Source organism: Symphalangus syndactylus, chromosome 11, assembly GCF_028878055.3.
Source record: "Symphalangus syndactylus isolate Jambi chromosome 11, NHGRI_mSymSyn1-v2.1_pri, whole genome shotgun sequence".
Lineage (NCBI taxonomy): Eukaryota > Metazoa > Chordata > Mammalia > Primates > Hylobatidae > Symphalangus > Symphalangus syndactylus.
This window is the reverse complement of record NC_072433.2, coordinates 50,600,077-50,612,913: the sequence shown is the minus strand read 5'-3', so window position 1 is coordinate 50,612,913 and position 12,837 is coordinate 50,600,077. Positions and strand designations below refer to the sequence as shown.

Genomic DNA, 12,837 nt, shown 5'->3' with positions numbered 1-12,837 from the left:
AAATGAGGAGAGGAGAATGAAGAACACTAATCCAGAAGAAGGTGAGAATAAAGGAACATAGAACAGGTAGACAAATAGAAAACATGTACACAGGCCAGGTGCGGTGGCTCATGCCTGTAATCCCAGCACTATGGGAGGCTGAGGCGGGTGGATCACTAGAGGTCAAGAGTTCGAGACCAGGCTGGCCAACATGGAGAAACCTCGTCTCAACTAAAAATACAAAAAATTACCCGGACGTGGTGGCGGGCACCTGTAATCCCAGCTACTCAGGAGGCTGAGGCAGGAGAATCGCTTGAACCCGAGAGGCAGAGGTTGCAGTGAGCCAAGGTCATGCCATTGCACTCCAGCCTGGGCAACAAGAGTGAAACTCCGTCTTAAAAAACACAACAAAACAAAAGAAAAGAGAGCAAGCATGTACACAGCAATTTGTGAATAAAATCTCTGCTCCCTGCAGTTCAAGAGAGGGGACTGGAAACTAGGTGGCTGCTTTGAGGCTGACCAAGACTGCCACTCTGCCAGGCAGACAGTGGGGCAAGGGCAAGCAAAAATGCCTCAATACTCCCAGTTTGAAGATGACTTTTTCTTGATTGGGCACTCAGTTCCTGTAAACTTTTAACCAGTGTATTAGTCTGTTCTCACACTGCTGTAGAGAAATACCTGAGACCGGGTAATTTATAAAGGAAAGAGATTTAATTAGCTCATGGTTCTGCAGGCTATACAGAAAGCATGGCTGGGAAGGCCTTAGGAAACCTACAATCATGGAGGAAGGTGAAGGCGAAGCAAGCACATCTTACATGGCACGTCTTACATGTCCACACACTTCTAAACAACCAGATCCCATGAGAACTCACTATCATGAGAACAGCAAGGAAGAAATCTACCCCCATGATCCAACCACCTTCTACCAGGCCCCTCCTCCAACATCGGGGATTGCAATTTGACATGACAGTTGAGCGAGGACACAAGTTCAAACCATATCAACCGTTTTCCAGAGCTCTGACACAGTTTTTTAAATTTTTAGAGATGGGGTCCTGCTCTGCTTCCCAGGCCGGAGTCCAGTGGTGCAATCATGGCTCACTGCAGCCCTGACCTCCTGGGCTAAGTGATCCTTCCACCTCAGCCTCCCAAGTAGCTGGAACTACAGGCATGCACTATCATGCCCAGCTAATTTTTTTGAATTTTTTATAGAGATGATGTCTCACCATGTTGCCAGGGCTGGTCTCAGACTTCTGGGCTCAAGTGATTCTCCCACCTCAGCCTCCCAATGTGCTGGGATTACAGGCATGAGCCACTACATCTAGTCAACTGTTAGTTTTATTTTACTGATTGCTCTAGTGTTTATAGTATTTACCTTTTAAGTTATCCTAGTCTACCTTCAAGTGATATATACCACTTTGTATATAAGACCTTTAGTGTGCTTCCATTGATCCTTGCTCAGCCTTTATGCTATTGTATCATGCATTTTACTTTTTCATGTGTTACAAACCTGAAAATACATGCTATTTTTATTTAAATAGTCAGGTTTTTTTTTTTTTTTTTCTGAGAGAGGGTCTCTGTCACCCAGGCTGGAGTGCTGTGGTGTGATTGTGGCTCACTGATCCTTGACCTCTCTATGCTCAGGTGATCCCCCCCACCTCAGCCTACTGAGTAGCTGGGACTACAGATGCATGGCACCATGTCTGGCTAATTTTTGTGTTTTGGGGGGAGTTGGGGTTTTGCCATGTTGCCCAGGCTGGTCTCAACCTCCTGGGCTCAAGTGATCTGACTGCCTCAGCCTCCCAAAGTGCTGGGATTATAGGCATGAACCACTTCACCTGGCCTAAACAGTCAATTAGCTTTTAAAGAGACTTAAATAATAAGAAAAATAATCATATGTATTTACTCATGCAGTTACCATTTCCAGCGCTCTTCATTCCTGATTCTATCTGGCATCATTTTCTTTCTGTCTGAAAGATGTCCTTGAACATATCTTGTAGTACAGATCTACTGGTGATTAATTCTTTCAGTTTTTGTATGTCTTAAAATGTCTTTCTTTTATCTTTTTTGTTTGTTTGTTTTTAAGAGATAGAGACTCTCTCTGTCATCCAGGCTGGAGTGCAATGGCACAATCATAGCTCACTGCAGCCTTGAACTCCTGGGCTCAAACAATCCTTCCACCTCGGCCTCCCAAAGCACTAGGATTATAGGTGTGAGTCACCATGTCCAGACTCACCTTATTTTTTGAAAGATATTGTCATGGGCATAGAATTGTAGGTTGACAGTTTTTAATTTCTTTTTAGTACTTTGAAGATGTTGCTTCCCAGTCTTCTTGTTTGCATTGTTTCAGGTGAGAAATCTGATGTCATCCTTCTCTTTTTTCCTGTGTACATAGCACGTTCCATTTTTCCCACTGGCCACTTTTAAAATTTTATCTTTAGCACTGGTTTTGAGCAATTCGATTATGGTATGCCTTGGTGTAATTTTCTTCCTGTGCTTGAGGTCCTTTGAGCCCCCTGGCTCTGTAGGTTTCTGGTGTTCATCAAATACGGAAAAAAATTTGGCTGGTATTTCTTCAAATGTGTTTTATTTTCTGACTCTCTCCTCTATGTCCCTTCATGGATACAAATTATTCACAAATTAGGCTGCTTGAAGTCCCACGGCTCACTGATGCTGTTTTCATTTTTGTGGAGTTTTTTTTTCTCCTTGTGCTTTGTTTTCAATTGTTTCTATTGCTATGTCTTCAAATTGACTAATATTTTCTTCTGCAATGTCTAATATGCTATTAATTCCATTCAATGTATTTTTTATATCCTCAAAGTCTCTATTTAACTTTTTTAACATATGGCATACTCTGAACTGTTTCTCCTCAGAACACTTCTGACATCAAATGTGTGGGTTTTTTCCACATCAACAACCAGTTTTCCAACTCTCCAGACACCAACTGGGTGTCCAACAGTTCAATTCAATTCTGATACTAACTACCTGGCATTGGTGTCAGACCCCACAAGTTAAGGGCTTGGTCCCACAAAACTGCCTTCACTTGAGACACCAGTTGAAAACCCCAGACCTCCCATAATTCTGACTGATAGGCTATAAATCAGGGGTTCCCACAACCCCATCCTCAGGTTTGATAATTTATTAGAATGGCTCACAGAACTCAGGAAGATGCTTTATTTAGCATTACTGGATTATTATAAAGGATACAACTCAGGGACAGCTAAATGTAAGAGGTGTATAGGACTAGATATGGAAGGGGCACCCTCCTAGCATGCTGACGTGTTTACCAGCCCAGAAGCCCTCCAAAACCTTCATTCAGGGGTTTTTATGGACTTTTCATTACGTAGGCATGGTTGATGAAGTCATTGGCTGGAAATTGATGATTACCTCAATCTCCAAACCCTCTCCTCTTTCCAGAGGCCCAGGGTGGGGCTAGCAAACAGCCCTCATCTGAAGCTATCTAGGGGCCCACCGAGAGTCAACTCAGGGATGGTTGAAAGAGGCATACTATGAACAACAAGATGATACTCTCACCTCATCATTCAGGAAATTACAAGAGTTTTGTGCCAAGGACCAGGAACAAAGACCAAATATATACTTCTTCTATCACAGTATCACACATAAAGTTACAGTAACAGTGTTAATGTCCTTCATTGCTAATTCTAACATCCTTGTCAGTTCTGAGTCAGTTTTGATTGATTGATTATTCTCCTTATTATGGGTCCTTTTTCCCTGCAAAGGCATTTCTAGTAATCTTTGGTTGGATCTCAGACATTGTGCATTTTACTGTATTGGTTGCTGGATATTTTTGTATTCCTATAGGAAACCTGGAGATTTTGTTCTGGGATGCATTTGTTTCTCTCTTTCTTGGCTATTGTGAATAGTGCTATAGTAAACATGGGAGCGCAGATATCTCTTCAACATATTGATTTTATATCATTTAGATATATACCCAGTAGTGGGATTGCTGGATCATATGGTGGTTTTATTTTTTTAGGAACCTCCATATGTGCTCTTCCATATGTAGCCTCCATAATGGCTACACTAGTTTACATTCCCACCAACAGCCTGCAAGGGTTCCCTTTTCAACACATTTTCACCAACACTTGTTACCTTTTGCCTTTCCAATAATAGCCATTCCATCAGGTGTGAGGTGATATCTCATTGCGGTTTTGATTTGTATTTCGCTGATGATTACTAATGTTGAGCATTTTTCTCATAGACATATTGGCCATTCATATGTCTTCTTTTGAGCAATGTCTATTCAGTTCTTTGCCCCCCACCTTTTGAAATAAGGTTTCATTCTGCCACCCAGGCTGGAATGCCAGTGGCATGATTACATCATGGCTCATTGGAGTCTTGACCTCCTGGGCTCAAGTGGCCCTTCCACGGCAGCCTCCTAAGTAGCTGGGACTACAGGCATGAACCACTATGCCTGGCTATTTTTTTTTATTGTTATGTAGTGACAGAATTTCATCATGTTGCTCAGACTGGTCTAGAAGTCCTGGGCTCAAGCAATTCTCCTGCCTCTACCTTCCAAAGTGCTGGGATTACAGGCAAGAACCACTGTGGCCCCATTTTTTAATTGGATTTGCTATTGAGTTGAGTTTTCTATATATCTGGAATATTAACCCCTCAGAGATGCGTGGATTGCAAATATTTTCTCCCATTCTGTAGGTTGTCTCTTCACTCTGTGGATTATTTCCATTGCTGTGCAGACGCTTTTTAGTTTCATGTCATCTCATTTTATTTTTGCTTTCGTTGCTTCTGCCTTTAAGATCCTATGCAAAAATTCAGTGTCCAGACCACTGTCATGAAGCTTATTCCCTATGTTTTCTTCTAGTAATTCATAGTTTCAGGACATTCATGTAAGTCTTTAATCTATTTTGAGTTGACTTTTGTGTATGATGTGAGATAAAGGTATGATTTCATTCTTCTTCATGTGAATATCCAGTTTCCCCAACACCATTTTTTGAAGAAACCATCTTTTCCCTGTTGTGTGTTTTTGGCACCTTTTGTAGAAAATCAGTTGGCTGTAAATATATGGATGTATTTGTTGGCTGTCTATTCTGTTGCATTGGCCTATGTGTCTGCTTTTATGCCAGTACCATGCTGTTTGGGTTACTATAGATTTGTGATAAATTTTGAAGTGGTTTAGTGTGATACCTCCAGCTTTATTCTTTTTGCTCAAGATTTCTTGGATTTTAGGAGTCTCTTTTTTTATTGTCTTGTTCCTTAGATCCAGGGACAGACTGGATATTCTGGATCTTTTCTGATTCCATATAAGTTTCAGGTTGTTTTTTCTATTTCTGTAAAGAATGTAATTGGTATTTTATTTATTTATTTTTTTGAAGACTGAGTCTTGCTGTCTCGCCCAGGCTAGAGTTCAGTGGCACCATCTTGGCTCACTGCAACCTCCGCCTCCCAGGTTCCAGCAATTCTCCTGCCTCAGCCTCTCGAGTAACTGGGATTACAGGCACATGCCACCTTGCCCAGCTATTTTTTTTTTTTGTAGTTTTAGTAGAAATGGGGTTTCACCATGTTAACCAGAATGGTCTCAATCTCCTGACCTCTGACCTCGTGATCAACCTGCCTCGATCTCCCAAAGTGCTGAGATTACAGGTGTAAGCCACCACCCCTGGCCATATTATTTTCTTTTTAAAGACAGAGTCTCACTCTGCCACACAGGCTGGAGTGCGGTGGTACAATCTTGTCTCACTGCAATCTCTGCCACTTGGGTGGAAGTGATTCTTGTGCCTGAGCCTCCGAGTAGCTGGGACTACAGATGTGCAACACAACACCCAGAAAATTTTTGCATTTTTAGTAGAGATGGGGTTTAACCATGATGGCCAGGCTGGTCTCAGACTCTGGTCCATCCACCTCAACCTCCCAAAATGCTGGGATTACAGGCATGAGCCACCTGGCCTCCTTGGTATTTTTTGTTTTTTGAGACAGAGTCTAACTCTGTTGTCCAGGTTGGGGTGCAGTGTCATGATCATGGCTCACTGCAGCCTCGATCTCCGAGGCTCAAGTGATCTTCCTGTAACAGCCTCTCAAGTAGCTGGGACCACAGTTCTGCACCACCACACCCAGCTATTTTTTTGTTTTTTTGTTTTCTTTTTATAGAAATAGCATCTTACTATGTTGCCCTGGCTGGTCTTGAACTCCTGGGATCAAGAGATCATTCCTCTTCGGCCTCCCAAAGTGCTGAGATTATAGGCCTGAGCCACTGCACCCGGCCATCACTGGTATTTTGATAGGGATTACACTGAACCTGTAGATTGCTTTGGTTGTATGACACATTTTATTTTCTTAGAAACAGTTTGATCCTTTCAGGTCTTGTTTTCATGATTTGTTTAGTTCCCTATCCAATGACGTGTGAATTATGAACATTTCTAATTTGGCTGGCGAGATCAGCCACTGTGACCCACCCTGTGTGACTGTCCAGCACTGTTTCCTACAATCCTTTCAGGTGGTTCTTGCCCCAGCCCCAAGTAGTGTCTTCACACACGTGTGGTGATTGATAGTCTGCTGAAGACACTGGGAGGACCCTCTGCCAGTCTGTCAGCAGCTCTCTCATCTGTCACTCTCTGTCTCATGAACTCTAGCTGTGTTGGTCTCTTTGGACTCAGCTCTGTCTCCTCAACTTGGGGAGTCTGCCAGGCTCGCCTGAGTTCCCGTCCCTGAGCAGTGAGCTGGAAAACAGGTTAAAGCACAGAACCTGGAAAATCCTAGGGCTTGTTATAGTAGGTAGTCAGGCAGACATGAGCAATAGATAGTCAGGCAGACATGAGAGACTCTCCCCACTCCCAGGAATGCCAGGTGACCATCAGGTGATGCTCAGGCCATTGTTATACTGTAACAATTGGGCCACGTGTAGTGGCTCACTCCAGTAATCCCAGCACTCTGGGAGGCCAAGACAGGCAGATCACCGCAGGTCAGGAGTTCAAGACCAGCCTGGCCAACATGGTGAAACCCCGTCCCTACCAAATATACAAAAATTAGCTGGGTGTGGTTGTGCACACCTATAACCTCAGCTACTCTGGAGGCTGAGGCGGGAGAATCTCTTGAACCCAGGAGACATAGGTTGCAGTGAGCCGAGATCGCGCCACTGCACTCCAGCCTGAGTGACGGAGCAAGACTCTGTCTCAAAAAGAAAAAAAATAAAATAAAATAAAAATAAAATAACAATTGGTCTCAGTGGGCCTGGGGGAAAGGCAGTCTCCTGATAGAAACACATGAAGGTGGTGATCAGCAGCTTCCCGTTAAGATCTCAGGAGTTGGGCAAATGGGCTCAAGTAAGCAGAGTAATGGAAAATGGTAGAATCATGGGAGAAGAGATACAATCCCCCAGAAGCATGACAATGTATAAAACCCCAAGTCAAAGGTTGAATGGTGCACTTGATCTCTCAAGTTGCCCACCTGGCTTTCTTCCAAGTGTACTTTACTTCCTTTCACTTCTAATCTAAAACTTGTCTCAGTTTCTTTCTCTGCCTTATGCCCTTCAGTCAAATTCTTTATTCTGAGGAGGCAAGAATTGAGGTTGCTGCAGACCTGGCTGGAGTTGCCACTGCTAACAGGCTCACCTCATTTGTATCCACTGCCCTTCCTTTTCTGATGTTCATTGTTTTGAAAACTGTCATTGCATGTATTTTGCTTGGCTCTATTGTTTCAAGCAGGAGGTAAGTCTTGTCCTTGTTGCTCCACCTTGGCCACAAGCAGAAGTGCTTTTCCCCAACTTTTACACGTGTACTTTACTCTTCTTTTTCTCATTTCTTGAGATAGAAGCTTACTTAGCTCAGTAATTATTCAAACATTTTGCCTTGATTTTTTTTTGGAGGAGATAAACCAATTTTATTTTCTATTGTGTTTTACAAAAATCTAGACATAATGGATTTTTACAGAGAAAACAAATGATAATAAATGACAGTGCAAAAGAAATTATTTAAATTTGCTACTTTTTCCCCATGATATTAGGATAATGATTTCAAAGCACATGTGTCTGGCTTCAGAGTAGGATTCATTCACTGGCTAACGCCTGCCATAATACTACAGTTTTCAGTGTTTGTCTGCTTTCCTGGCTCTTGACAAAACTTTTGAGGTCTTCAAGAAAAGTAATGTACTCCTGTTGCTCCAGGGCTGTGCTGAGCTCCACCAACTCATCTGCAAAAGTGTCGTCCACCCCTTGGTCCACAAGGAAATCCACCAGATGGTCGTATAAGGCTCAGTCCAGGGAATATGTGTTGACTGTATTATTAGCGTCCTCCCATTCAGACTGGCCAGTGGACTGAAAGCTAACTTCTCTGAGAGAGAAAATGTCACTCTCAGGCTTCTCTTCTTGTCCAACCTCATCCTCTGGATAGTGGCAGTCCAGCACAAGGGCCTTCTTGCCATCATTCTCTATAACTTCAACCACACAATTGGGAGTTGATGTCAATTGAGGCTCCTGTTCTTCAACCTTCTGCCCTTGTGAGAGTTCCTTCTCACCGTCAAATGTTGGTGGAATGCTGTGTTAATGTTGAAAGTGACAGTAATCTTTTCCCCGGCAACTTTCCACACTAATTTAGCTTCTGTCCCATTCAATTCCAGCTCCCAACCTCCAAATATCTTAGGGAGGGTCTTATGCTTCTGGATTTTCCTTTCCTTCTTAATTTCATCACTCAGGAAATCAACAAAAACTTTGTCTCCTTTGGTGCGCAGCCACGCTGCAGCCAGAGCGGCCAGCTGCGGTCCCTGCTCACAGTCTGAGCAGCCAGAAGCGCCAGGCCCTCTGCCCAGGTGCCGCTGCAGGAACTGCTGGAAAGGCGAGTTGGGCGCGGCAGCGCAGAGGCCGGCCACGGCTGAGCGCAGCAAGCCTGGCACGCAGTGCGGCAGAGGCCGCGTCGCAGAGGGAGCTGGAAATACGTGCGGAGGCAAAGGACGACCAGGGCCTAAGCCGCCTTGATAAGTTTCTTTTTTTTTTTTAATTTTATTTTATTATTATTATACTTTAAGTTTTAGGGTACATGTGCACAATGTGCAGGTTTGTTACGTATGTATCCATGTGCCATGTTGGTGTGCTGCACCCATTGATAAGTTTCTAATCCTAGGTACTAAGCGACAGGAACACGGACTGTAAAAACTCCACATACATACATTTATTACTTTTAACACTGTTGGATTTGTATAGTTCTTTAAATCCAAAAAAAAAGGTAATCCACCATGTGAAATGCTTATAGGTTTTTTTGGTCTTGTTTGTTTGTTTTTTGTTTTTTTGCGTGTGTGCCAACATAGACCTCATCATTTAAAAAGTTTCCTTAACTGGACAAAAATGGATCTCAACATGGGTATTTATATGTTTTTAAACTTTTTCTTGTTGCACCTTTTAAAAATTGCACATTCTTTCAGTGTAATAAGGAGATGGGAGGAGAGAAATACAGAAATTAAAAAGGATGAGGGCAGATGAAAACAAGAAGGGGGAATAGAAAAGTGGTAGCTCATGGGTGACCCTTACAGAAATGGCGTGAACCCCTATTTCTGGATCTTCAGTTAGTTTCCATAGAATGCAACGCATGGCTAGTCATGGTCCACATGCATTCACCAGCCACCCCACTGATCTGATCACTGTCTGTGTTAGCTACTCTATAAAATGGTAAAGACAATATGTAACAACACCATAGAAGAAAACTTAAGTGTAAATATAGGTTTTTGGTATTGTTAAAAATGAACATGTTTGAAACCAGGGTTTCAAGAGACCATCCAGTTTTTCTCCCGTTGCCATAGAAAATCTATGTCCTAACTTCTGAACAGCTCTAGAATCTTGCTTCTTTTTACCCTAGAACCCGGCAACATTTTGGTCTTGGTTTTCTTTTTTTTTTTTTTTTTCCAAGACGGAGTCTTGCTCTGTCGCCCAGGCTGGAGTGCAGTGGTGCCATCTCAGCTCACTGCAAGCTCCGCCTCCTGGGTTCACGCCATTCTCCTGCCTCAGCCTCCCAAGTAGCTGAAACTACAGGTGCCCGCCACTGCTCCTGGCTAATTTTTTGTACTTTTAGTAGAGACAGGGTTTCACCATGTTAGCCAGGATGGTCTTGATCTCCTGACCTCATGATCCACCTGCCTCGGCCTCCCAAAGTGCTGGGATTACAGGCGTGAGCCACCGGGCCCAGCCTGGTCTTGGTTTTCTATAGCACTAACCTGGCTGAGGTTATTTTCTGCTTCTCTCTTTCCCAGGCAGTAGGCTTCTCTGTGCCCAGCTGGTAATGGGGCAGAGGTAGAGATGATTGTTCTCTTTCCAAAAGGAAATTGTTCTGAAACCAGTGAATTTTGTGTCCTTTTGGTAACACTACTGCCTTTCCTGCCCCTCTCTCCAGCTTTAACCTCATATTTTCCCCTTCCCTGCCCTTCCTTCCCCTGCCCTCCCCTCCCCTTCCCCCCTCCCCTCCCCTTCCCCCCTTACCCCCTTCCACCCTTCCCCCTCTTCCCCCTCTCCCCCTTCCCGCCTTCCCCCCTCCCCTTCCTTCTCCTCCCTTCCCTTCCCTTTCCCTCCCTTCCCCTTCCCTCCCCCTCCCCCTCCCCACCCCTCCCTTCCCCTTGACTCTTTGTTTTTTGGTAACAGGGTCTCACTCTGTGGTCCAGATTGGAGTGCAGTGGTGTGAGCAGGGCTCACTGCAGCTTCAGTCTCCCAGGATCAGGTGACCCATCCATCTCAGCCCCTTGAGTAGCTAGGACTACAGGCGTCCACCACCATGCCTGGCTAATTTTTGTATTTTTTGTAGAGACAGGATCTAACCATGTTGTCCAAGCTGGTCTGGAACTCTTGGGCTTAAGCCATCCTCCTACCTTGGTCTCCCAAAGTGCTGAGATTACAAGCATAAGTCACCAAAGCACTTTAATAATTATTAAAAACTGTGCACTGCTCTAGTCTCATAAAAGCAATAATGTATATGGGACTTCAGAAATTACAAAGGGCTTTCAGGTAGATTCTTCTTTGTCCTCTGTGATAACTCTCTGGGATGTGGTATTGATCACTCTCATGTTACAAATGATAGAGCAGCTGCTCAGGAGGCTGGGCATCTTGCCCAAGGTCATGTAGGAAGTAGGGATACCTTTAGCTAGATCTTCTTTCCAGAGCCACACCCTTTCTTCTAACATGTGCCTAAAAGCAATTTTATGTTTGCAGAAAAGAAAACTACATTTCACTTTTCAGTTCTAATGAACATGATTATACGTAAGCTTTAAAAAAAGAAAAGGAAATGTGAGCCAGGCCTGGTGGCTCATGTCTGGAATCCCAGGACTTTGGGTGGGACAGGTGGATTGCTTGAGCCCAGGAGTTAGAGATCAGCATGGGCAATATAGTGAGACCTCATCTCTACCAAAAAGAAAAAAAAGAAATTCAGCTAAGTGTGGTGACACGCATCTGTGGTCCCAGCTACTTGGGAGGCTGAGCCAGGGGGATTGCTTGAGCCCAGTAGGTTCTAGGCTGCCGTAAGCTGAGATGGTGCCACTGCACTCCATCCTGGGTGACTAAGACCCTGTCTCAAAAAATAAAAATAAATTAAAAATTGTGAAGAAAGGAAATGTATTGCTGTCATTCAAAGGAGTGAGTTATGTGAGTAGGGTAAACTCTAGAAATCAGTTAGTTATTCTAGATCAGCAGTCCCCAACCTTTTTGGCACCAGGGACCGGTTTTATGAAAGATAATTTTTCCATGGACAGGGGCTGGGGAGGATGGTTTCAGGATGATTCAAGCACATTACATTTATTCTGTGCTTTATTTTCATTATTATTAATACATTGTAATATATAATGAAATAAATATACAACTCAACATAAAATAAAATCAGTGGGAGCCCTGAGCTTGTTTTCCTGCAACTAGACCGTCCTATCTGGGGGTGATGGGAGACAGTGACAGATCATCAGGCATTAGATTCTCATAAGGAGAACCTTCACAGTTCACAATAGAGTTGGAGCTCCTGTGAGAATCTAATGCCGCCACCGATCTGACAGGAGGCAGAGCTCAGGTGGTAATGCTGGCTTATCCAATGCTCACCTCCTGCTGTGTTGCCCGGTTCCTAACAGGCTGTGAACCAGTACTGGTCTGCAGACCAGGGATGGGGATCCCTGCTCTGTATTGTCTCATTCCTTCGCTTTACCTCTTTCTATCCTGCCATGGTAGGATTAATGACATTTTAGTTTGTGAAGGGATTTCTATCACAGGATGGGCAAGGCAGCAGATATTGAAAATTGGCTGGGATTGCTACTTTATTAGTGGTTCTGGCATGAGGTTTGAAAGCAGTCAGTTTAACAAAGCTAATTGACTTTCTCTATGATTTTTTTCAAATTTCAGCTATTTGCGGTAGTTCTTTGTCTTTTTTTTTTTTTTTTTTTTTTTTGAGATGGAGTTTTGCTCTTTTGCCCAGGCTAGAGTGGTGCAATCTCAGCTCACTGCAACCTCTGCCCCCCGGGTGCAAGTAATTCTTCTGTCTCAGCCTCCTGAGTAGCTGGGGTTAAAGGTGCCCACCACCACACCCAGCTAATTTTTGTATTTTTAGTAGAGACAGGGTCCACTATGTTGGCCAGGCTTGTCTCTACCTCCTGACATCGTGATCCACCTGCCTCGGCCAGGCATGAGCCACCATGCCTGGCCAGTCTTCATCCAGAATCAAAAAACTGGAGGTTGTTATTCTGTTGCTGGAGAAGAGAGGGGACATCACCTGCATTGACCGGTACAGTGTACTTCTTCCATTACTCTATTTCTATCTTCCACAACTGCCAAAGCCAAGGGCTGCCTCTCCATTTTTACAGGATATAGGAACACCAAAAGCCTCAGATTGTGCTGTTGTGGAAATAGCCAGTGTTTAGGTGAATCACTTTATTGACAAG

General features: G+C 43.8%; 1 pseudogene; it reads right to left on the bottom strand.

The window, feature by feature from the left end:
• Nucleotides 1–7,996: 7,996 nt before the first annotated feature.
• Nucleotides 7,997–11,106, bottom strand: LOC129492635 (complement component 1 Q subcomponent-binding protein, mitochondrial-like; annotated as a pseudogene).
• Nucleotides 11,107–12,837: the final 1,731 nt, after the last annotated feature.